Source organism: Pelobates fuscus, chromosome 2 (assembly GCF_036172605.1).
Source record: "Pelobates fuscus isolate aPelFus1 chromosome 2, aPelFus1.pri, whole genome shotgun sequence".
Classification (NCBI taxonomy): Eukaryota; Metazoa; Chordata; class Amphibia; order Anura; family Pelobatidae; genus Pelobates; species Pelobates fuscus.
In genome coordinates this window covers 193,400,276-193,423,209 of record NC_086318.1, presented here as the reverse complement: position 1 = coordinate 193,423,209, position 22,934 = coordinate 193,400,276, and the positions used below count along the sequence as shown (strand labels likewise).

At 43.9% G+C, this 22,934-nt stretch overlaps 2 protein-coding genes across 2 annotated transcripts in view; one reads left to right on the top strand and one right to left on the bottom strand.

The window, feature by feature from the left end:
• The window catches only part of RWDD2A (RWD domain containing 2A), a 36,751-nt gene extending 15,607 nt beyond the window's left edge, over positions 1-21,144 (bottom strand). The window contains exon 1 of the mRNA XM_063441144.1: positions 21,115-21,144. The gene's annotated coding sequence lies outside the window, so the exon portion shown is untranslated. The remainder of the gene's footprint in view (positions 1-21,114) is intronic.
• Positions 21,145-21,269: 125 nt separating this feature from the next.
• PGM3 (phosphoglucomutase 3) overlaps positions 21,270-22,934 on the top strand; it is a 35,900-nt gene continuing 34,235 nt past the window's right edge. Inside the window, exon 1 of the mRNA XM_063441143.1 lies at positions 21,270-21,392. The gene's annotated coding sequence lies outside the window, so the exon portion shown is untranslated. The remainder of the gene's footprint in view (positions 21,393-22,934) is intronic.

Genomic DNA, 22,934 nt, shown 5'->3' with positions numbered 1-22,934 from the left:
TAAAACAACAAAGGATGTTACATGATCATGGATGTTCAACAGCAGATGGTAATTGCTGGACTCCTGAAGGGAGAGTTACATCGTTGTAAGAGAGAGAGAGAGAGAGAGAGAGACAGAGAGACAGAGAGAAACCTCATGTCCCTTTGTTCAATTACTATATAGATGTGCCCATACTGACGTCAGAATATAACTCTTGCCATATAAGGACAAGACCCCCAACCCACATTCCAGAGTTCTCATACAAGAAAACCTTGTGACTTATACCATCTGTTACTTATGTCAATCCACACATCCATATATAATCAATAGAAACATAGAATATGCAATATTCTACAGTGTCCTGTTAAAATATGTTTCTATGCTCCTTAGACTGACATTGCAATCTTCTAGTTGACATGATAACTCCCAATGTTAGGGAGACTAGTTTGCATAGTTCAAAGCTGAATGGAGAAGCACACGCAAAACATTTTTTAGATTTAGAAGACAGCAGTTGCCTGGACAAATCATGCAAGAGAATATATATTCACAAACAGCGATTTGGGTTGCTTTGGAGGTCAACGAGCAACATTTAATCCCAACAATAATTCTTCAATTCACACACCATTACAGTAAATTGAGTATATTACACAAAAACAATAGAATAAAGTTAAACTGTACCATACTTTAGCAAATTCACAATGCAGAGATATAAGTGAGTTATTGATACCGGAGAAACTGACGGAAGCCAAGCACAGAGAGATGGACACAGGTTTCTTCAGGAAGGAAGAGATTCTTTATTCGGTTCACCGATCGGGACTCAGAGGGACTAATGTCACCAAAATACAGCAAGTTCTGAGCCCCGGACAATAGTGCAGGCTCCTTATATAGGCATATAACTCCTCCCATATTAAGCTCCACCCGCACATTCTCTTGACCAATCAATACAAATAAGAATTAACTTCCTGCTTGACCGCATGGCCTGTCCAGCACAATGGAGGAGGGGAATACTACATCCTGTATTCTCGCACATGCTCCGTACACTACTGATCGTATCTTGCCACATGCAACTAACTGATCGATACGTCAGCATATGCACGTACACATGCCACGTGGTAATCTCGGCCTACTAAATTTATTTTTACCGAGATTCCACCACATTCCCCCCTTTGATGCCTCTTGATATTTCACAATTACTTGAGGCATCACTTAACCTTGGTTTGCATACACCGCAAGTTACCATGAACCAGACCAGACTTGTCTATGATGTGAATCTTTCAACACTCATCTTCCTGCATTGGTTCTCCCTGATCTAGAGCCTTATATTTATAAATTGCCATTATCTGTGCAGCAGCCTTCCTCTCTGCTATATTTTCTATCAGGCTTTGCACAGACCTAACTACTAAGGGTATAAGACATGGCAGGAGTAGACACAACATTAAAATCAGTAGGACTCCGCCTACCAATGCCTTAAGCCCTCCAAACTGCTCATACCAGCTACCAAACCAACTACTTGGATTATACCCTTTCCATACCTGAGTAGGCACATGCGCTAGTTTAACCATATGGCTAGTAAGCTCAGCTATTGCTTGCCCTTCGTCATCTATTTGAAGACAGCAATTGCTCAGGTTAAACTTCCCACATACACCTCCCTCTACTGCCAATAGGTAATCCAAGGCTAATCTATTTTGGTACACTGCTGTCCTCATCCTGGTATTGTGCTTCGCTAGAAGATTGAGCGCTTGTGAGGTCTCATTAGTAATAATCTCAACCACCGCCTGTAATCTTATAATACGGTTGAGCATATAAATTGGGGTTCTATAACCAAAGGTACCATCCTCTGCCCACGTGGCTGGCCCATAGTAATCTATAATACGCTGGGGAGGCCATTCATCATCTTCCCAGGCGCCTATCTCTATGGGTCCCCTTTTCTTCCTATGATTCACATCATACACTTTAACACCTAAAGTCTCACCTGTTTCAATAGGTAACAAGAAGAAGGATGGTTTGAGCATACCCAACACACATGCCCCTTCCCAGTCCTGTGGCAACTCCGAATAGGCTTTCTTACCACAGATCCAGTACAAATTTGCTGGGGCTCTCCAACTAGATGTGATGGATAAATCAAACCATACGTCCTTTAAATTGGCATATCTTGCAAACGGGTTAGATGGTTCTGAGACATTTGAAGCCGACCACCAAGTTGTATTCTTTGTATCATCATCATAAGCTTTTTGCCCTAGACAAGTTAACTCTCCTACAGAAGTATTATACATCATTCCTTTCCTCGCTATCATAGGTGTGCGCAGCCTGTTGCATTAGGGTGTGCACCCTAAAGCACAAACACACACGCCGCGTGTATATGTATTTTTATATACACATACACACACACACATACATACATACATACATACATACACACACATATATATATATATATATATACAAATATGGCATATGAGTTTCAGCGCTTAGTAGATATTCCCCTTTAAAAATAAAAAGGGGGCATTTAGTATGAAAAAAACAATAATATAAAAAAATCATATAGATCACAGAAAAAAGAAAAAAGAAAAAAAGGGGAAAAAGATAAAAATGTGTCCAAATGTTCTATCTGTAACAAAGTCCTGAACAAAAAATCCAAATTTCGTAATGATTTGCAGGGACTCGAAAGTGAGTTGAGATACCTTTAAAAAAACGGAGACAGGGAAAGATACATAGCGTGATACTGTATCAAAAAGGTATTTATTGTCCAATATACAGGAACAAAGTTAAAAAGGATCCCCCCCCAACATAAGACTCTTACATAAAATAAAATGTAGTACTCATCGTAATATATATTGCAGGCAAATAGATCTGTCCCAGCGGCTTGTGTGTTTCCCTATGACAGCTCCTCTCCGGTGCACTCGGGTAGGTTGTCGGTAATATGCTCAAAGGGAAAATGCTGGCTGGAAAAACCGGCTTCTAGTAGGCGCTGGTGCAGTCTGCTGCAAATGGTAGTTCTCAATGAAGAAAAAAGCACCCTATCGACGCGTTTCGCCCTTCCACAGAGGGCTTTTTCAAGATAGGTGCTTGAGGCTTGATGTGGCAGTTTTATACCTTGCCGGGTAAAAAAATTTTAAATTTCTTAAAGGGATACACTCCTTTTTTTGAAAAATGAATGAAAAATAAATGTTTTACATAGGGGAGAGCTGAGGAAAGCTTGCTTATAAAACATATGATAAAATATAATAAAATACAATGTTTATATGGACTTAAAATTAGTGCATCTGCACTCATAACACATCAAATTGAAATTGAAATATAAAGCTACTCTGTAGTGATACTTATTACACATTTATAGATCTAGCTTAATTCTGACATAATTATTTACGTTTGTCATGGAACAGTCATAAGAACAGACATTTGCAATAATTGCATATAATCACATTTTGATGTGATATTGTTAATTGAAAGTGTTTAAATTGTATTTAAATTATGTATTAGCATAAGGACAAGTATAGTTATACTGTAAAAGGTTTCGGGATATATACTTTGTTTCGAGTTTTCCCATCAGGACTGAAACTCAATAACAAGACATCCTAAAGCGTGATAATTTTATAAATTTGTAAAAAAGAAAATTTTTTTTTTTAGAGGATTCTAAATCTTTGGATGAACCTAGAGCTCAGAGCCCATGGTTAAGACAGAAACACATGAGAAGATATGGAGACTAATATACTACTTCTTTTCTAGAAAAGCTCAGAACTTGAGAGAAATCTGGAATTTGAGGCTTAAGCTATTTCTTTTTAGTAAGTGATAATCCAAAGCTAATTACAGTTCCGGTTCTCCTTTATAGTATGTTAGCTAATTCTAGTTCAGCATTCAGACCCAAAGGGGTCAGGGTCTTTAAGGTATAGATCCAGAACATTTCCCGGTATGTTAGGGTTTTGCTTGGTTCGCCTCCCCTCCATGGTATTTCCACCTTCTCTATCCCACAGTATGAAAGAAGTGTTGGATCTCTGTTGTGGTGTGTTCTAAAGTGGTTGGAGAGAGAATGTTGCTCAAAGCCCCTTTTGATGTTGTAGACATGTTCTCTGAGTCTAATTTTGAGTATCCTTTTTGTTTGACCCACGTATTGGAGGCCACAAGGACACTCCAACTTGTAGATCACTTGTTTGGTATTGCAAGTGATGCAGTGTTTGATATTGTAGGTTTCTTTTGTGACTGATGACTGGAAGGAGGTTTGGTTTTTTCCTTTGGAACTGGTTTTACATATGTTACAGTTCCCACATTTGTAAAATCCCTTTTGACTTGTTAAAAAGTGAGTGGGTTTCATAGGTTTATGATAACTATGAACTAATCTATCCTGTAATGTAGGGGCCCCCCTGAATATTATCCTGGGTCGTATAGGTAAAAGTGTGGCTAAAGTCGGGTCTTGCCGGAGTAGATGCCAATGCTTTTGTACACTCGCCTTTATAAAGTTCGCTTGTGCACTATAGTTGAACACCACCGGACACATGTTTTCCGTATCCTTGTCCCTTTTGGCTTTCTCCTGCTTAGTTTGTAAAAGGGTCGTGCGTTCTATTGTTTTCACTTTTCGGAGAGCTAGTTCCAGTGATTCCTCGCTGTAGTCTTTCTCAGCAAACTGCTGTTTTACTTTTAGTGCTTGCGATTCATATACCTCAGGGTCCGTGCAGAGGTATATGAATCGCAAGCACTAAAAGTAAAACAGCAGTTTGCTGAGAAAGACTACAGCGAGGAATCACTGGAACTAGCTCTCCGAAAAGTGAAAACAATAGAACGCACGACCCTTTTACAAACTAAGCAGGAGAAAGCCAAAAGGGACAAGGATACGGAAAACATGTGTCCGGTGGTGTTCAACTATAGTGCACAAGCGAACTTTATAAAGGCGAGTGTACAAAAGCATTGGCATCTACTCCGGCAAGACCCGACTTTAGCCACACTTTTACCTATACGACCCAGGATAATATTCAGGGGGGCCCCTACATTACAGGATAGATTAGTTCATAGTTATCATAAACCTATGAAACCCACTCACTTTTTAACAAGTCAAAAGGGATTTTACAAATGTGGGAACTGTAACATATGTAAAACCAGTTCCAAAGGAAAAAACCAAACCTCCTTCCAGTCATCAGTCACAAAAGAAACCTACAATATCAAACACTGCATCACTTGCAATACCAAACAAGTGATCTACAAGTTGGAGTGTCCTTGTGGCCTCCAATACGTGGGTCAAACAAAAAGGATACTCAAAATTAGACTCAGAGAACATGTCTACAACATCAAAAGGGGCTTTGAGCAACATTCTCTCTCCAACCACTTTAGAACACACCACAACAGAGATCCAACACTTCTTTCATACTGTGGGATAGAGAAGGTGGAAATACCATGGAGGGGAGGCGAACCAAGCAAAACCCTAACATACCGGGAAATGTTCTGGATCTATACCTTAAAGACCCTGACCCCTTTGGGTCTGAATGCTGAACTAGAATTAGCTAACATACTATAAAGGAGAACCGGAACTGTAATTAGCTTTGGATTATCACTTACTAAAAAGAAATAGCTTAAGCCTCAAATTCCAGATTTCTCTCAAGTTCTGAGCTTTTCTAGAAAAGAAGTAGTATATTAGTCTCCATATCTTCTCATGTGTTTCTGTCTTAACCATGGGCTCTGAGCTCTAGGTTCATCCAAAGATTTAGAATCCTCTAAAAAAAAAAATTTTCTTTTTTACAAATTTATAAAATTATCACGCTTTAGGATGTCTTGTTATTGAGTTTCAGTCCTGATGGGAAAACTCGAAACAAAGTATATATCCCGAAACCTTTTACAGTATAACTATACTTGTCCTTATGCTAATACATAATTTAAATACAATTTAAACACTTTCAATTAACAATATCACATCAAAATGTGATTATATGCAATTATTGCAAATGTCTGTTCTTATGACTGTTCCATGACAAACGTAAATAATTATGTCAGAATTAAGCTAGATCTATAAATGTGTAATAAGTATCACTACAGAGTAGCTTTATATTTCAATTTCAATTTGATGTGTTATGAGTGCAGATGCACTAATTTTAAGTCCATATAAACATTGTATTTTATTATATTTTATCATATGTTTTATAAGCAAGCTTTCCTCAGCTCTCCCCTATGTAAAACATTTATTTTTCATTCATTTTTCAAAAAAAGGAGTGTATCCCTTTAAGAAATTTAAAATTTTTTTACCCGGCAAGGTATAAAACTGCCACATCAAGCCTCAAGCACCTATCTTGAAAAAGCCCTCTGTGGAAGGGCGAAACGCGTCGATAGGGTGCTTTTTTCTTCATTGAGAACTACCATTTGCAGCAGACTGCACCAGCGCCTACTAGAAGCCGGTTTTTCCAGCCAGCATTTTCCCTTTGAGCATATTACCGACAACCTACCCGAGTGCACCGGAGAGGAGCTGTCATAGGGAAACACACAAGCCGCTGGGACAGATCTATTTGCCTGCAATATATATTACGATGAGTACTACATTTTATTTTATGTAAGAGTCTTATGTTGGGGGGGGATCCTTTTTAACTTTGTTCCTGTATATTGGACAATAAATACCTTTTTGATACAGCATCACGCTATGTATCTTTCCCTGTCTCCGTTTTTTTAAAGGTATCTCAACTCACTTTCGAGTCCCTGCAAATCATTACGAAATTTGGATTTTTTGTTCAGGACTTTGTTACAGATAGAACATTTGGACACATTTTTATCTTTTTCCCCTTTTTTTCTTTTTTCTTTTTTCTGTGATCTATATGATTTTTTTATATTATTGTTTTTTTCATACTAAATGCCCCCTTTTTATTTTTAAAGGGGAATATCTACTAAGCGCTGAAACTCATATGCCAATTTGTTTCTTAGAATTTGGGAGAATTCTTTTCGTTTTAGCTGCTATTACTGTCTAAGTACCAGAGGGTACTATATTCACTGTATTATTCTAACTATATCTTGACTTTTTGTTTAGGACATTTGCTTTAATTTCATATTGCGCTCTCTTTTTAGTATTATTATATATACAAATATACATAGGTGCAGTGTGTGATTGTGAGCGGTGCAGCGTGTAAGGGGTGCAGTGTGTGTGATTGCGAGGAGTACAGTGTGGTGTAATTGTGAAGGGTGCAGTGTGTGATTGTGAGGGGTACAGTGTATGTAATTGTAAGGGGTACAGTTTGTGTAATTGTGAGGGATACAGTGTGTATGATTGTGAGGGGTGCACTGTGTGGGCGACAGGGGTTAGGAGGGTGGAGGGGCAAAGACAGGGGTTGGGGGTAGAGGGACAGGAGGTAGGGGGGTGGAGGGGCAGTGACAAGAGGTAGCGGGAGTAGACGGTTAGTGACAGGGGTTAGGGGGTAGAGGGGGAGTAACGGGTTAGGGGGATAGAGGAGTAGTGACAGGGGTTAGGGGGATAGAGGGGTAGTGACAGGGGGTGGGGGAGTGGAAGGGCAGTAACAGGGGTTAAGGGGGTGACATGGGTTAGGGAGGTAGAGGGGCAGTGACAGGTGTTAGGGGTAGAGGGGTAGTGACGGGATAGAGGGGTAGTGACAGGGGTTAGGGGGGGTAGAGGGGCAGTGACAGGGGGTGGGGGGGAGTGGAGAGGCAGTGACAGGTGCTGGGGGGTGGAGAGGCAGTGACATGGGTTAGGGGGTAGAGGGGCAGTGACAGGGGTTAGGGGGGTAGTGACAGGGGTTAGGGGGTAGTGACAGGGGTTAGAGGGGTAGTGACAGGGGTTAGGGGGTAGTGACAGGGGTTAGGGGGGTAGTGACAGCGGTTAGGGGGGTAGTGACAAGGGTTAGGGGGTAGTGACAGGGGTTAGGTGGTTAGAGGGGTAGTGACAGGGGTTAGAGGGGTAGTGACAGGGGTTAGAGGGGTAGTGACAGGGGTTAGGGGGTAGTGACAGGGGTTAGGGGGGTAGTGACAAGGGTTAGGGGGTAGTGACAGGGGTTAGGGGGTTAGAGGGGTAGTGACAGGGGTTAGAGGGGTAGTGACAGGGGTTAGAGGGGTAGTGACAGGGGTTAGAGGGGTAGTCACAGGGGTTAGGGGGATAGTCACAGGGGTTAGGGGGGTAGTCACAGGGGTTAGAGGGTAGTGACAGGGGTTTGGGGTTAGAGGGGTAGTGACAGGGGTTAGAGGGGTAGTGACAGGGGTTAGAGGGGTAGTGACAGGGGTTAGGGGGTAGTGACAGGGGTTAGGGGGTAGTGACAGGGGTTAGAGGGGTAGTGACAGGGGTTAGGGGGGGTATGGGGGCAGAGGCAGGGTGGGGGGGCAGTGAGTGACAGGGGACAGAGGGGGGTTTAAATACCTGCCCTGGTGGTCCAGTGGGTGCCCTCTCTCTTCAGTCTGCAGCTCCGCCGGGAGTGAGCTGCAGACCACATGGTGAGTCTCGCGATCTCCAGTCAGGGCGTTGCCGCGGCAACGCTCTGACAGGCTGGAGATCGCGAGACACCTCAGTCTGCAGCTCACTCCCGGCGGAGCTGCAGGCTGAGGATCATGGCAGACGGACAGGAGGGGCCTTGCACCCGGCGGCATTGTGGGCAAGCCGCGGGCCCCCTCCTGTGTCGGGTCCTCGGTCATAGACCGAGGACCCGACATGTCAGTCTGCCCAGAGGTAGTGCAGCACGGAGGTGTGATTAGGGTGTGCCCAGGCACACCCGGCACACCCCGTGCGCACGCTTATGCTCGCTATGCAAACATAACCTATGATGGAGGTCTTTAATCTCCACTCAGATTTACCTCTAACACTCATCTGATAATCGGCTTGTGAAGATATTAATTGTTCAACTGCCTCAGAACCGGACATTACCTCCTTTGCTTCCCAAGGCCATTGGTCTCCCATGTTAGTACCTCCACACACATAGCAGTTGGTAACATTAAGACTACCGGCAATACTTTCAGCTAAAACAATGAACAGGTTTTTAGCATTATGGGGGATCTTATTATCTATACTCATTTCTTCATAGAAGGAATGGTATACCTGATGAGTCTGGGAGGTTACCGTATCAGTCTCTATCCCTATAAATAATATTGTCCCAGGGTCTAAACCAGTCCCGTATATTTGAAACCCAAATAAATTACCATATTTATCTAAGAACTTGTCGGGGTTATTTATAAGAATATGGACCGGATTGCATTCCATAGACTTACAGTATGGATTGGTAGGCAACTTAGTCACAATCATGTCCTTGTCTGCTGTCTGTCCCCAAGTTGCCCACCCCACACAAGACCAATATGGGCAAAAATTATATTCTCTATTTGGGCATCTAGGACTCACATACTTATTTTTACTGCTGGGACAAATGTATTTATCATTAGACCCATACGTTCTCTCCCATCTAAGATCCCCACATACATTCCACGGCTTTCTACCACTTGATATCGCCTTACATGCATCAAATAGCAGAACACCCGAAGAATGTACGGATTCTAACACCGTTTTGTTAATTAGGGTCCCCTGAGGATCTCCATTCCTGAGAGTCAACCAAATTGTACGGGGTTGATACTCTGGACTGAAGCACTTAGGTTCTCCTACTCCTAAATGGCACACACTATATTCTATATTTAAGTATCTACATCTTGATACATCTCCTTTACACTCGTATTGCGAATGCCAAATTAGGGTCTGGGAAATATGGTTACCTGTTCTTGTAGTCTTAATGCATACCTCACAGCTAGGAGTGTCGGTACCTCTACCTTCCTGAATATAAAAATACACATATAAAAACATTATCAGAAACACATCTTTCGTCGTCATCCTCAGTCTTCGTCCGTGCGATGGCACCTCAGCTTCCAGGATGTAAGGGCTGCAAGGAATGGAGTTCTGCTCGTCTTCACAGGGGTCCCTTCGAGACTTTTCCTGACTTTTAAACTACACGTTGGTGAGCGGACAGGCTTTATTATGGCCTTCTCACTCACTTACCAATCTCTGAAACAATAAAATTTGTAATCCACAAGGTTCCTCGTCACTCCGACTGAGTCGTGCGCTTTAACCGGATCTTGCAGGGATTCTCTGGATCTGCTGTAACTTGCCAAGAATCGACCGCTGCTGGTTTAACCCTGGAGTGATGTATCCACGGAGTCACTTCGGCCACTTTTATCGCTGTAGGGGTAGACAAAAGAACAACATAAGGACCTCTCCACTTGGGCCCTAACGGTACATTATTCCACTCTTTAATCCACAGTTGGTCTCCTGGGTGGTAACTATGAACTGGGGGATAAATATTCACAGGTAATCTATCTTGTACCCATTTCTGTACCTCCTCCATAGTCTTACCCAACTCTACAACCTGCTGCCGGGTAATTCCTTCTCCCAACTGACTCAAATCCCCCCTTAAGTTACCAAGTACGGGAGGTGGTCGCCCATACATGATTTCAAAAGGAGAGAGGCCCATCCTTCTGGTAGGTGTACTGCGGATTCGCAATAGAGCTATGGGCAAAAGAACGTTCCACTTAAGTTGGGTTTCCTGACACATTTTAGCCAACTGGTTCTTAATAGTTCTATTCATTCTCTCTACTTTACCAGAACTCTGGGGTCTATATGCCGTATGAAGCCTCCACTTTATACCAAGCATATGAGTCAGTTGTTGTAGGCACTGATGAACAAAAGCTGGACCATTGTCCGATCCTATAGAGCAGGGTAGTCCATATCGGGGTATTATTTCTCGTAACAGGAATCTCACAACTTCTCCTGCTTTCTCTGTACGAGTAGGACATGCTTCTACCCAGCCTAAATAGGTGCACACAACTACTAGTAAGTAGCGATGTCCACCAGATTTAGGCATTACTGTATAGTCAATCTGTAGATCGGACATGGGGAGTCCCCCCATAAACTGGACTCCTGGTGGCTTTACTGGTCCTTGCCTTGCATTATTTTTAGCACACGTTACACATCTTCGTACAATGGCTTGAGTCAAGTTGGACAATCTTGGTATGTAGAAATGTTTTCTGAGACATTCTTCTGTGCTGTCCCTCCCAGAATGTGTCCCGTTGTGATAGTTTTGGACAATTTCTACCGCTAGTGATGCTGGAATAACTATTCTCCCATCTTCTAACTGATACCATTTGTTCTCCAAATACTTTCCAGGTTCAGTCTTTAACCACTCCTCTTCTTGAGCTGTATAAACTGGAGTCCATTGAGACAGTGGAGTTGGTATAAGAGCAGCTATATGCTCCACATATTCCTGTCTTTCTGATTCAGCGGCACGCTTAGCTGCATTATCTGCCATCCGATTTCCTTTTGTTACATCACCATCTCCTCTCAGATGCGCTCGACAATGTATGATACCGACTTCTTTCGGTTGCCATACTGCTTCCAATAGTTGTAGGATTTCAGCTGCGTACTTGATTTCTTTGCCTTCTGAATTCAATAATCCTCTTTCTTTATACAAAGCTCCGTGGGCATGAGTGGTTAAAAACGCATACTTGGAGTCCGTGTAGATGTTCACTCTTAAACCTTCAGCCAATTGTAACGCTCGTGTCAGTGCTGCTATCAATTCTGCTTTTTGTGCTGATGTTCCTTTTGCCAGTGGCCGAGCTTCTATCACCTTGTCTATTGTTGTTACTGCATATCCTGCATAGCGGATCCCTTCTTTCACATAACTACTGCCGTCGGTGTAATATTGAACATCGGGATTCTGGATGGGAAAATCACGAAGATCTGGTCTACTTGAATATACTTCATCCATTACTTCCAAACAATCATGTTGACTTTCAGTAGGTTGTGGCAAAAGGGTAGCTGGATTTAAGGTATTAACAGTCTCTAAATGCACTCTTGGGTTTTCACACAACATTGCTTGATACTTGGTCATACGGCTGTTACTAAACCAATGATTTCCTTTGTAATCCAACAACGTCTGTACTGCATGTGGGACTCGTACATAAAGTTCTTGACCCAGAGTGAGTTTATCGGCTTCAGCTACTAGCAGGGCGGCTGCAGCTACTGCTCTTAGACAAGGTGGAAGTCCGCTGGCCACTGCATCCAATTGCTTAGACATATAGGCAACAGGTCTTTCCCATGATCCCAAGTACTGTGTCAATACTCCCACAGCCATTCTTCTTTGCTCGTGTACATACAGGTAGAATGGTCGTGTGTGATCAGGTAGACCTAATGCTGGGGCACTCATCAAAGCCTTCTTCACATCTTCAAATGCCGTTTGTTGTTCTTGAGTCCATAAGAAGGGGTCGTGCTCTGTACCTTTGATAGCTGCATACAGAGGTTTTGCCAGTATCGCGTAACTGGGAATCCATATCCTACAGAAGCCTGCTGCCCCCAAGAATTCTCGCACTTGTCTTCTATTCTTGGGTATCGGTATTTGGCACACAGCTTCTTTTCTCTCTGGCCCCATAATTCTTTGACCTTCAGAGATATGGAATCCCAGATATTTGACAGTTGGCAAACACAACTGAGCCTTCCTTCTAGACACCTTGTATCCTGCCTTCCAGAGAATGTGTAGTAGATCGTGTGTTGCTTGCTGACATATTTCCTTTGTAACTGCTGCTATCAACAAGTCGTCTACATATTGTAATAGTACACAATCTCCTGGGATGGACTCGAAATCCAGTAGATCTTGACTTAGGGCTGAACCAAACAGGGTAGGTGAATTTTTAAAACCTTGGGGCAGTCTTGTCCAAGTCATTTGGCGTTTTGAGCCCGTTACAGCGTTTTCCCATTGGAAAGCAAAGATACATTGGCTTTCTGCGGCAATTCGGAGGCAAAAGAAGGCATCTTTGAGGTCTAAGACTGTAAAATAGGTAGCCCCGCCCGGAATTAAAGCAAGCAGGTTATACGGATTGGGTACAACTGGATGTATACTAACAACCGCATCATTGACTGCTCTCAAGTCCTGCACAGGGCGATACTCATCTGTACCGGGCTTTTGAACAGGCAGCAATGGGGTGTTCCAGGGGGAAGTACAGAATTTTAGGATACCATACCGTATGAACTTATCCAGATAAGATGGAATGTTCTTCTTAGCCTTCTGCGGGATGTGATATTGTCGTAGGCTCACTGGATAAACCCCAAGTTTTAGTTCGATTTTAATAGGTGGAATATTGCGGGCCAGTCCTGGTGGGTTGTTCTCTGCCCAAACTCCTGGTATGTTGAATAAGGATTCATCACTCCTAGGGTTTTGGCTAGTCAACGCTGTATAAAGTCGCCACTCTTCTTCCTTTGGTACGGATAATGTCATAATACCTGAAGGTCCATTAAACTTTAAGGATGTTGTTCCGTTTGGTAGGAACGTAATCTGCGCTTGTAATTTGGAAAGCATATCACGTCCCAACAATTGGACTGGACATTCAGGCATGTAAAGGAATTGATGTTTTACTACGTGGCCTCCCAATGTACAGAGTCGACTTTTAAGAACCGGTTTTGCAGCACTTCTTCCAGTTGCTCCTATTACGGTAATAGTTCTTCCAGATGGAGGAGCAACTAGGTTAGTCACCACCGAATGTTCAGCACCAGTGTCGATCATGAACGCACTCCTTTTTCCCCCTATTGATACATCGACCATAGGCTCCGCTCGACCAAGGGGGATGGAGCCCGGTCGGTATCAATAGTCCGCCATGACCGTGTCAGCCAATCCTACGAAGTCCCTACCTTCTCTATCGCGGGACCTTTGCGCTGCGGGATAGTACCTATCTTCTCTTACACTTCCTCTGTTTCCATTACTTCCTCTATTACCATTGCTCCCTCCGGGGCCTCCTCTACCTCTCGCTCTACCTCTAAAGTTTCCATAACCTGCCCTGGGTGGGTCTCTCTCGTACTGCTCTCTTTGCGGACACTCGCTTCTCCAATGCCCTTCTTCCCTGCAATACGCGCACTGATTCCTACTCAGGGGCTCCCTATTCCACCTACTATCGCCTCTATCTGGGCCCCGTCTATCTACGCCTGCGATCGCTACCGCTAGCATATCAGCCTTTTTACGCATCTTGCGCTCTTCCTCTTTCTTACTTTCTGATTCCCTATTCATGTACACCTTATTTGCTACCTCCATTAGTTGGGTGATGGACATTCCTGCAAACCCTTCTAACTTTTGTAGCTTGCGCTTAATATCTCCGTAAGCTTGGCTGACAAAGGCAGAGTTTACCATTCGGGAATTATCAGTGTCTTCCGGATTAAAGGGGGTATACAAGCGGTATGCCTCCAATAATCGGTCATAAAAGACACAGGGCGCTTCATCACTTTTCTGAATCACCTCAACTGTCTTCGACATATTAATAGCTTTCTTCCCTCCGGCTTTCATGCCAGCAATTATAGCGGCTCTATAGGCTTTTAGTTGACGCATGTCTGCGCCATTAACGTTCCATTCGGGATCGGTATTAGGATAATGCGTTGCGGCCCATTCTGCTGGATTGGCTTGATTTAAAGTACGGGCTTCTTCCTCTAGTGCTTTAATGGCCGCTTGGTTAATCCTAGTCCTTTCCTCATTATTGAACAATGTCATTAATAACTGCTGGCAATCAGCCCATGTCGGATTATGTGTCTGAACTATCGAGGTGAACAGATCAGTCATAGCTTGTGGTTTCTCAGTGTACGAGGAATTGTGGGTCTTCCCATTCAAGAGATCGGTAGTCGTGAACGGGACATATACGAAGACTGGGTCAGCATATACCATTTGACCTGCGGCATCGAGATAGGCTGACCCAGGATTCAAACGAAGAGGCATCTGATAATGTTTGGGTTGTTGGGTATCAGTCAGTTGTCGGGTTAGTATAGGGCTACGTGGAGGGGCGTCGGTTATGGGTTCCGGTCAGCGGGTAGTAAGGCGTGGGGATGTAGAGGCTCTATTGTGGGGAAGGCCGGTGAATAGAATATTCCGAGCCGAGCTAGAAGAAGCTTGACCGGAAACTTGAAGTGGCGCCAAATCAGGATAATGGGATCTAACGGGGGTTGGTTCCGGAAGGGGAGGTTTAGTACGGCGGGGGGTGGATTCTGAACTGGAGGAGGAAGCGGAAGCGGATGGGGACAATGGGGGAAGGGGTGTAGAACTTCCTGTACTTGTATCACTTCCCTCTACAGGGAAGTAAGGGGGCGGCATAGGGATCTCGGACTCAGGGGGCGTGTCCAAAATGGGCCTAACCATAGTCCTAGTGGACAAACAAGTCCTGGCCACCATGAGGCGACATTGCTCCTCGTGGCATATCCGAATCCATCTTGGCGAGTCGTTTACGGCCTGTCTCCAACAATCAATATATGGAAACTGTCCGTAAAGTTCAGGCCTACCTGATACAGCCACGTGTACACGTTGTACCAGAGTTGGATCAAAACTGCCACGTGGCGGCCATGCCGCAACCAAAGTAGGCCACTCCCTAGTGCACAAAGTGACCAAACGTACAGGAGACATTTTAACCCCAAAATCACATGTTGTAAATCCCTTTTTAAAATTCTTTACCATACAACCTAAGGGATCCAAAATCGTCGACTCCGACGCGCCCATACTTATCAATGGAGCGTCGTTGACAACGAATACTTTGCACACGTTCTATTCAACAGTCACACCCGTTTCTTCCGGCAACAGCACCACGTGGTACAGTTACCAAGTGAAACGTACACAATAACACAATAAACACTCAGGGAATTCCCGTACACACACAGCTGTTACACCAGTCACTAAGTAATCAATATTATGCCCTTTGGCGAAACTATACAGTCACCCACGCTATAATTCTCTATATATGAATTACCCGTCTATAACACACCCCAGTAACATCGTCTTTTACAAACAGCGGTTACAGTACGGTTAGCATAGGTCAAAGCACAATTTAAGGTCACAATACAATTATTAGTGGTTATGGTGTTAAACATGCAATAGACGACAATGATTAGTACTTATATACAGTGTCAGTAAATATACAGGGTTATGGTACCGTGCACTATAATACAGCAACACACTATTAACACTCTCGCTAGACGGCTGAGCTCGCGCTATCTAACAAGATATACACTTTACTAACAATCTTTAACACATATACAATCCCAACTAAACTATTGGCCAGTACCTTGATGGACTACCTAAAACTATCTACATCCGTTTTGGTTAGCCACACTGCCCAAGCACCACATATAGCGAACTAGAGGGCGGAATTTACAACAGAACCCTTTTAGTCTTTCTACTCTATCAATAGTCTAGTGGGTTCCAAATTTACACGCCTTCCCACTTAGCCAAGATAGGTTGAGATCTAGCAAACGATAATGTACATCAGAGTCTGCTTAGTCTCCCGGTCCCTCCGACCTAGCGAACAAATTGTACACCCTAGAACGCTAGTCTAGACAAGACACCGGTGTCCGGCTAGGGCTATTTACACAGAACCCCGCCTGACTCCAAACCAAATCAAACGGTCTTACTAAAGAGCGTTCGATTGAGCGGTGCGCCTTCGCTCCTTCCCTCCGACAGAGGGGGCAGATTCCATACACAGATTTAAACCCCTTATGGGTCCGCCGTCTAAAATAGCGGTCATCTTACCTCCTCGTTCCTGAACCTGAGTTCACACTCATCGACGGGGACACCCCAGCACTTACTACGTAGAGGCCGATGATCTCCTGGACAAAAGACCAGTGGCGCCGAGACGAAGGGAGGTCCACGCAGAAGTTCAGGGGTGCAGCCGTAGAGAACGTGGGCAAAGATAGACCGTCTCACGCCTCTGCCTCTCAGCTACCGTTGAACGATGAGCTTCCCGGCCAATGCACCAAATGATACCGGAGAAACTGACGGAAGCCAAGCACAGAGAGATGGACACAGGTTTCTTCAGGAAGGAAGAGATTCTTTATTCGGTTCACCGATCGGGACTCAGAGGGACTAATGTCACCAAAATACAACAAGTTCTGAGCCCCGGACAATAGTGCAGGCTCCTTATATAGGCATATAACTCCTCCCATATTAAGCCCCACCCGCACATTCTCTTGACCAATCAATACAAATAAGAATTAACTTCCTGCTTGACCGCATGGCCTGTCCAGCACAATGGAGGAGGGGAATACTACATCCTGTATTCTCGCACATGCTCCGTACACTACTGATCGTATCTTGCCACGTGCAACTAACTGATCGATACGTCAGCATATGCACGTACACATGCCACGTGGTAATCTCGGCCTACTAAATTTATTTTTACCGAGATTCCACCACATTATATTAAAATGACTGTCAGATAGCAGTGATCAGCCATAGGTCTGACAAGTATCACATGATAGCCCCCAGCATCTCTCTCCAGCCCCCAGCACCTCTGTTCTGAATTCCCTCGGACTGTAACGGGCTGTTACAATTCGAGGGAAGATAATAAAAGCACATGGCCCAGCAAGTTGCTGGGACTGTGCAAGGAGAGTGAATTGCCTGGGACAGACTCCAGCTTGCCGGGACTGTCCTGGCAAAAACGGGACAGTTGGTATGTGAGTTTTCAAATCACCATAAGGCAACTGATTTACAAGGAGTAGGCCAAATATGCAGAGCCAGAATTGCGGGTATATTTTCATAAACACTGGAGGGTCATTTCACTTAACAGAGAAGGAACAGTGTCAACAATACAACCGCATATGACACAGTTTATTTCTGAATATTGACAGTTTAACACTTATATAGACACACAGGATAATTGCTAAATGCCACATATGTTTAGATTAGCTCAAATAATGAAGAAAGAATTGCATCAGTCCCAGCTAAATTTGCCAAATCTAAAACCTATGGCAGGGCTTCTATTCTGAAAACACTTGTACCTAAGCACCAAGCACAAACACACTTAGGCAGGTTTATTAAGCCCAAAACATGGACTCCTGCACAATGGTAAAAAAAAAAGTAATATGGCCATGTATCCAATACCTGGACAGGTTTACTTTGGAAAAGAATGGGATGCTATACATTCGTGTTGCCAGCTGTTAAACATGTTGGTACCTGGTAAACTCTCTCTATCTGCTGTCCATAAACGTATATCATGCTGACAGCAGCCTTGCATATTTCTAACTTGCAAACGGCAGTCACAGCTGTTTCAGACAATTCACTTACCAATAGCTTTGGAAAAGAGCAACCCCAAACTGCAAAAACAAATGCAATGTAAAAAAAATAAACTCAGCAGTTTCCTGCTGTTCAGTGCCACATGGCTGAACCAGCACTGCCATCTAGCGGGTGATCTGAAATATTACAATGAGACAGCTCTTAATAAATATGATACATGAGCAGATTAAAAGGTCAGATTCTCACTAAAGGGGACACTGCATAACCACCAAAGCATGTGAGCATACTGAAGAGCTTTATGTGTGAAGAATGTTTCCTGATATTTTTATTTGACAAAAATTGCAAATTTCAATGGAAATGGACCTTGTTACAGCGCCATGGCTGTTTGCCAGTCAGACAACTAGTCCTGTTACTTCTTGTTATGTTTAGCTTAGTGGAGCTTAACTCAAGAGGCAGCAATTGCCCGGAGCACTTGCACTGCAAAGACGTTATCGTTGAGCTGCATTTGGGATGTCAGCAGTTTGACAGCCACAGAAAGTATGGACTGTGAGTAGAAGGTTGCAGACAAGAGATCTGCAGCTTTTCCAAGTTGCTTTCAGATATAACCCCAATAAACAAATGCATAATTAAATGCATACATGTTGTTGGGATAGTAAGCATTGATTTTTTGTTATTTTTGTATCTGCACATTGGGTTGCTTTTTTAAAGGGTCAATCTGGGTTTAATTGTTCCCTTCATTTTAACCTGCAGGATTTGTAATGGATTTACAGAAACACTTCAGGCATTACATTTTTGGCTGTTGATACGTATATTGCCTGCCCCTGATATTTACTTTTACTGTTGATAATGAGCTCTTTTCAGTTGGCATGCCCCGATCATGTATCAAAAACATGTGCCCCTGAAATCAGCTATAGTAAACCTGAGAAACGCCTGCTGATCTGTTGGTCTCATGAATCCTAGCTGCAGCAGGGGAGAAAGAGGGAGCATCTGGAAACATGAAGAAGAGGCACAGGTAGCATACACCCCAACATTTCAAATGGACAGAGAGGGACTCTTTGATTTTAGGGTTTTGGGTGTGGGTGTGACTGCTCTGAGAAATTTTAGGTGACTAACTAATAATTTAACTAAAATGAAAGTTAGAACAAGAACGTTATAATTTCTAAAGACATTTATTTAAAGGACCTTTAAGGACAGAGGCAACTATTCAACTACTGAACAACAGCAAAGTCTAGAATGTGCAGCATAATTAAAGGGTTTCTTTTATACATGTTATATTTTGTGTTTTACAGGGCAAAGGTTTTCATTTTATATCATATACCGGTATGTACACCTACTTGACAATAAGTATAAATGAAATGGAAAAAGAAAAAACTATTTTTTCACAATTTTGCTAATAATGTTTACACATCAACTGCAACTAAATAAAAAGAACTCGAAATGGATTCACATATTACTTATTATTACCTTCTGAGATCGGTGCTGGGTAGTTGGTAAAGCCCAGCGCCGATCACTGTTGGAAGGAGGGCATGCAATGAGACTCTTTCAGGTGATTTTTAGATCCTGGGGGTCTCCCTCTTTTTTTATGAACAAACTAAGAATTTGTGTGTGTGTGTGTGTGTGTTTGTGAGGGCGCTGTGTGTGTGAGGGTGCTGTATGTGTGTGTGTGTGAGGGTGTTGTATGTGTGATGTTAGTGTGTGTGTGTGTGTGTGTGTATGTGTAAGGGTGCTGTTAGTGTGTGAGGGTGCTGTGTGTGTAAGGGTGCTGTTAGTGTGAGTGCTGTGTATGTAAGGATGATGTATGTGTGTGTGTGCTGTATGTTTGTGTGTAATGTGTGGGGGCGGGGGACCGTTTAGTTAATATCCCTCTCTCCCTTCTTATCTTTTTGTAGGGAGGGGGGACCGTGCTGCCATCCATCCCTGGTGGTCCAGTGGTGAGTGAACTCTGAGCATTGCCGCAGTAACCGCGGCAACACTCCGACCTCGCGAGAGGAACCCGGCGGAGCTGCTGGCAAGAGCTCCCCGGGTCCTCTCCTGCCTCCCTCCCTGCGGGTCGGTGAAGGAGATCTTTGATCTCCCTCGCAGGCCCATGGAGGGAGGCACATAGCGCCGGCCACTGGGATTAGGGTGTGCCTAGGCACACCCGGCACACCCCGTGCGCACGCCTATGTGTATTAGGCAGTATGTGTGTATGGATGCAGGTAGTAAGCAGTCTGTGTTCATGGATGTACGCATTAAGCAGTATGTGTGTATTAGGCAGACCTAACTGGAAACCATATGGCAAAATTTAGGCCAAAATAGCTGATGTAGAAGAATTCTCCAATTCGGCTACAGTCACAGTCCAGCTGTTTTTGCTTAAACTTTGCAATTTGGTTTTCAATTCACTGCAATTCAGAGTTTAGTGAATGAACCTCTGTGAGATTGTATTTGCTTTTTATGAGGGGGCGGCACAAATCCTTGCCAGGGGCGTTTTAGCCGCAAGGCAAACAAGGCATTTGCCTTGGGCGGCATTTTCCAGGGGGCGGCAAAAAACGCCGCCCCCAAATGCCTAGGGCAAATGCCTTGTTAGCCTTGCGGCTAACTGGGCTGCCGGTCGGGCTGCTGGTGAGGGAGCTCTTCCTCTGAGCGCTCTGCTCAGCTCCCTTGCGCGCCGCAGAGTGAGGCTGGGAGCCGGAATATGACGTCATCTGTATGCGTATCTGTTAGTGAATTTGTGTGTGTGTATTTAGAAGGCGGGACGGGGGGGGGGGGGAAGGGTTGGGTGGGGGTGTCGCGGGGGGGGGGGGTGGGGTGGGGGAGAGGGGCGCCTGAGTTTGTCCTGCCTAGGGCAGCACAAAACCAAAATATTGGCATAGGTTATCTAAGCGGAACGTTATCAATCAAAAGAATTGCCACTAACATGATTTGTAACGGTTTCCAAAAACTAAACTATGTGTACTATGTGATATTGTTTATTCCCATGATCCCTTTTCACTGTTACAAACATGATATGGCATTGGTCCTGGGAGTGTGAGGCCAGAAGTAACACACACCCATATAAAGTGGCGAGGAGAGGCTGATTGTGGCTAGTTATCCCAGTAATGACAAGCAGTACAGGTAGCCCGGGCTCAGCTGAGTGTAGGAACCTGCTGAGCGGACATGTTGCTACTCTCACACAGAAAGCACTGACCTGTATGTAGCTTTAACACTCCTCCTCCTCCTGCTGTAGGCCACGCCTCCTGCTGTAGGCCACGCCTCCTGCTGTAGGCCACGCCTCCTGCCAACACACACCAGTCACGTTCCACACAGCACTGACTGTGGGCGGATCCCGGAAGTGTCCCGCTGTGTGCTGATTGAATAGTCTTACAGGGACACGTTACAGTCCGCCACACCCCCTCCCACCACTAGATGTCACAATCACACAGCAACGTCATCAGAGGAACGTCACAAGGCGCTGTGTGCGATCAGGTAGGGGATTGTCTATCCTCCCGGGGGATAGAGACCGCCTGTATCCTCCCTGTATTCTGTGTTATTTCTTCATCCTGGGCTCCCTGTTGTCACCAGTGCCTGCCTTGCAATTGGAGCTCTAGTGATTGAGTGAAATGATACTAGTACTCTTTACTTGATGTGCATCTCTGTCTTAACCTCTTACTCTTTTAACATTGCCCTGTCTTTCATTATATTTCATTAAATCCTATATCCCGAATGGGCTCAGGTTTACTAAACTGTGTATTTTCTCAATATTTAATTTAAAAGCCAAATTGAAAAATGTTGGTCAAAATAGTAAATTTTTAAAATATTGCTTAATTTTTAAGTAAATGTCATATTTTGCCTAAAGGAAACCTGCAGATTAATGCTATATGGCTACATACATCATTCAACAAAAAACAAAATAGGTGAAAAATACGTACATCTTGTTTGTGTGTTGTGACTTAAAGGGATACTATAGGCATCAAAACAACTATAGCTTATTGTAGTTGTTCTAGTGCAGGGATAGGCAACCTTCGGAGCTCCAAATGTTGTGGACTACATCCCCCATAATGCTCTTACATGCACAATGCTGATAAAGCATCATGGGAGGTGTAGTCCAAAACATCTGGAGTGCTGAAGGTTGCCTATGCCTGTTTTAGTGAGTATAGCCTGTCCCTGCTGGATTTTTAATGTAAACACTACCTATTCAGGAGGGGGGCTTCCTGGGGCAGTACTGCACAGTATGCAACACTGGCATTCATCATCTCCACGCTCTGCATGGAGGCGCTGAACATTTGAATGATTAAATGCAACTTTATGAGGAGATGCTGATTAGTGCAGGGTGGTGTTTTGGATTGGCTGAAATGATCGAATCTGATGATCTCAGCCAGGGCCGTCTTTAATATTGACCAGACCCTGGGCAACCATTTGTTTTGGGCCACTGGACCCTGGACCCTGCCCCCTGCCAGACATACTAACACACATACACAGACATACACTGTCAGACATACTGACACGCATACACAAAGACATACAATGACAGACATACTGACACATACACTGAAAGACATACTGACACAAGCACAGACACATACACTGACAGACATACTGACATAAGCATACACTGACAGACATACTAACAAAAACACAGACATACTGACACAAACACAGACACATACACAGACAGACATACTGATAAAAACATACACTGACAGACATACCGACACACATACACAGACATACACTGACAGACATACTGACACACACACAGAGACATACACTACAGACATACTGACGCACACACACATACACTTACAGACATACTGACACACACGCAGACACATATACTGACACACATACACAGACATACACTGTCAGACATACTGACACGCATACACGAAGACATACAATGACAGACATACTGACATACACAGACACACTGACATACACATACAGACATACTGACACATATACTGACAGACATACTGACACAAGCACAGACACATACACTGACAGACATACTGACATAAGCATACACTG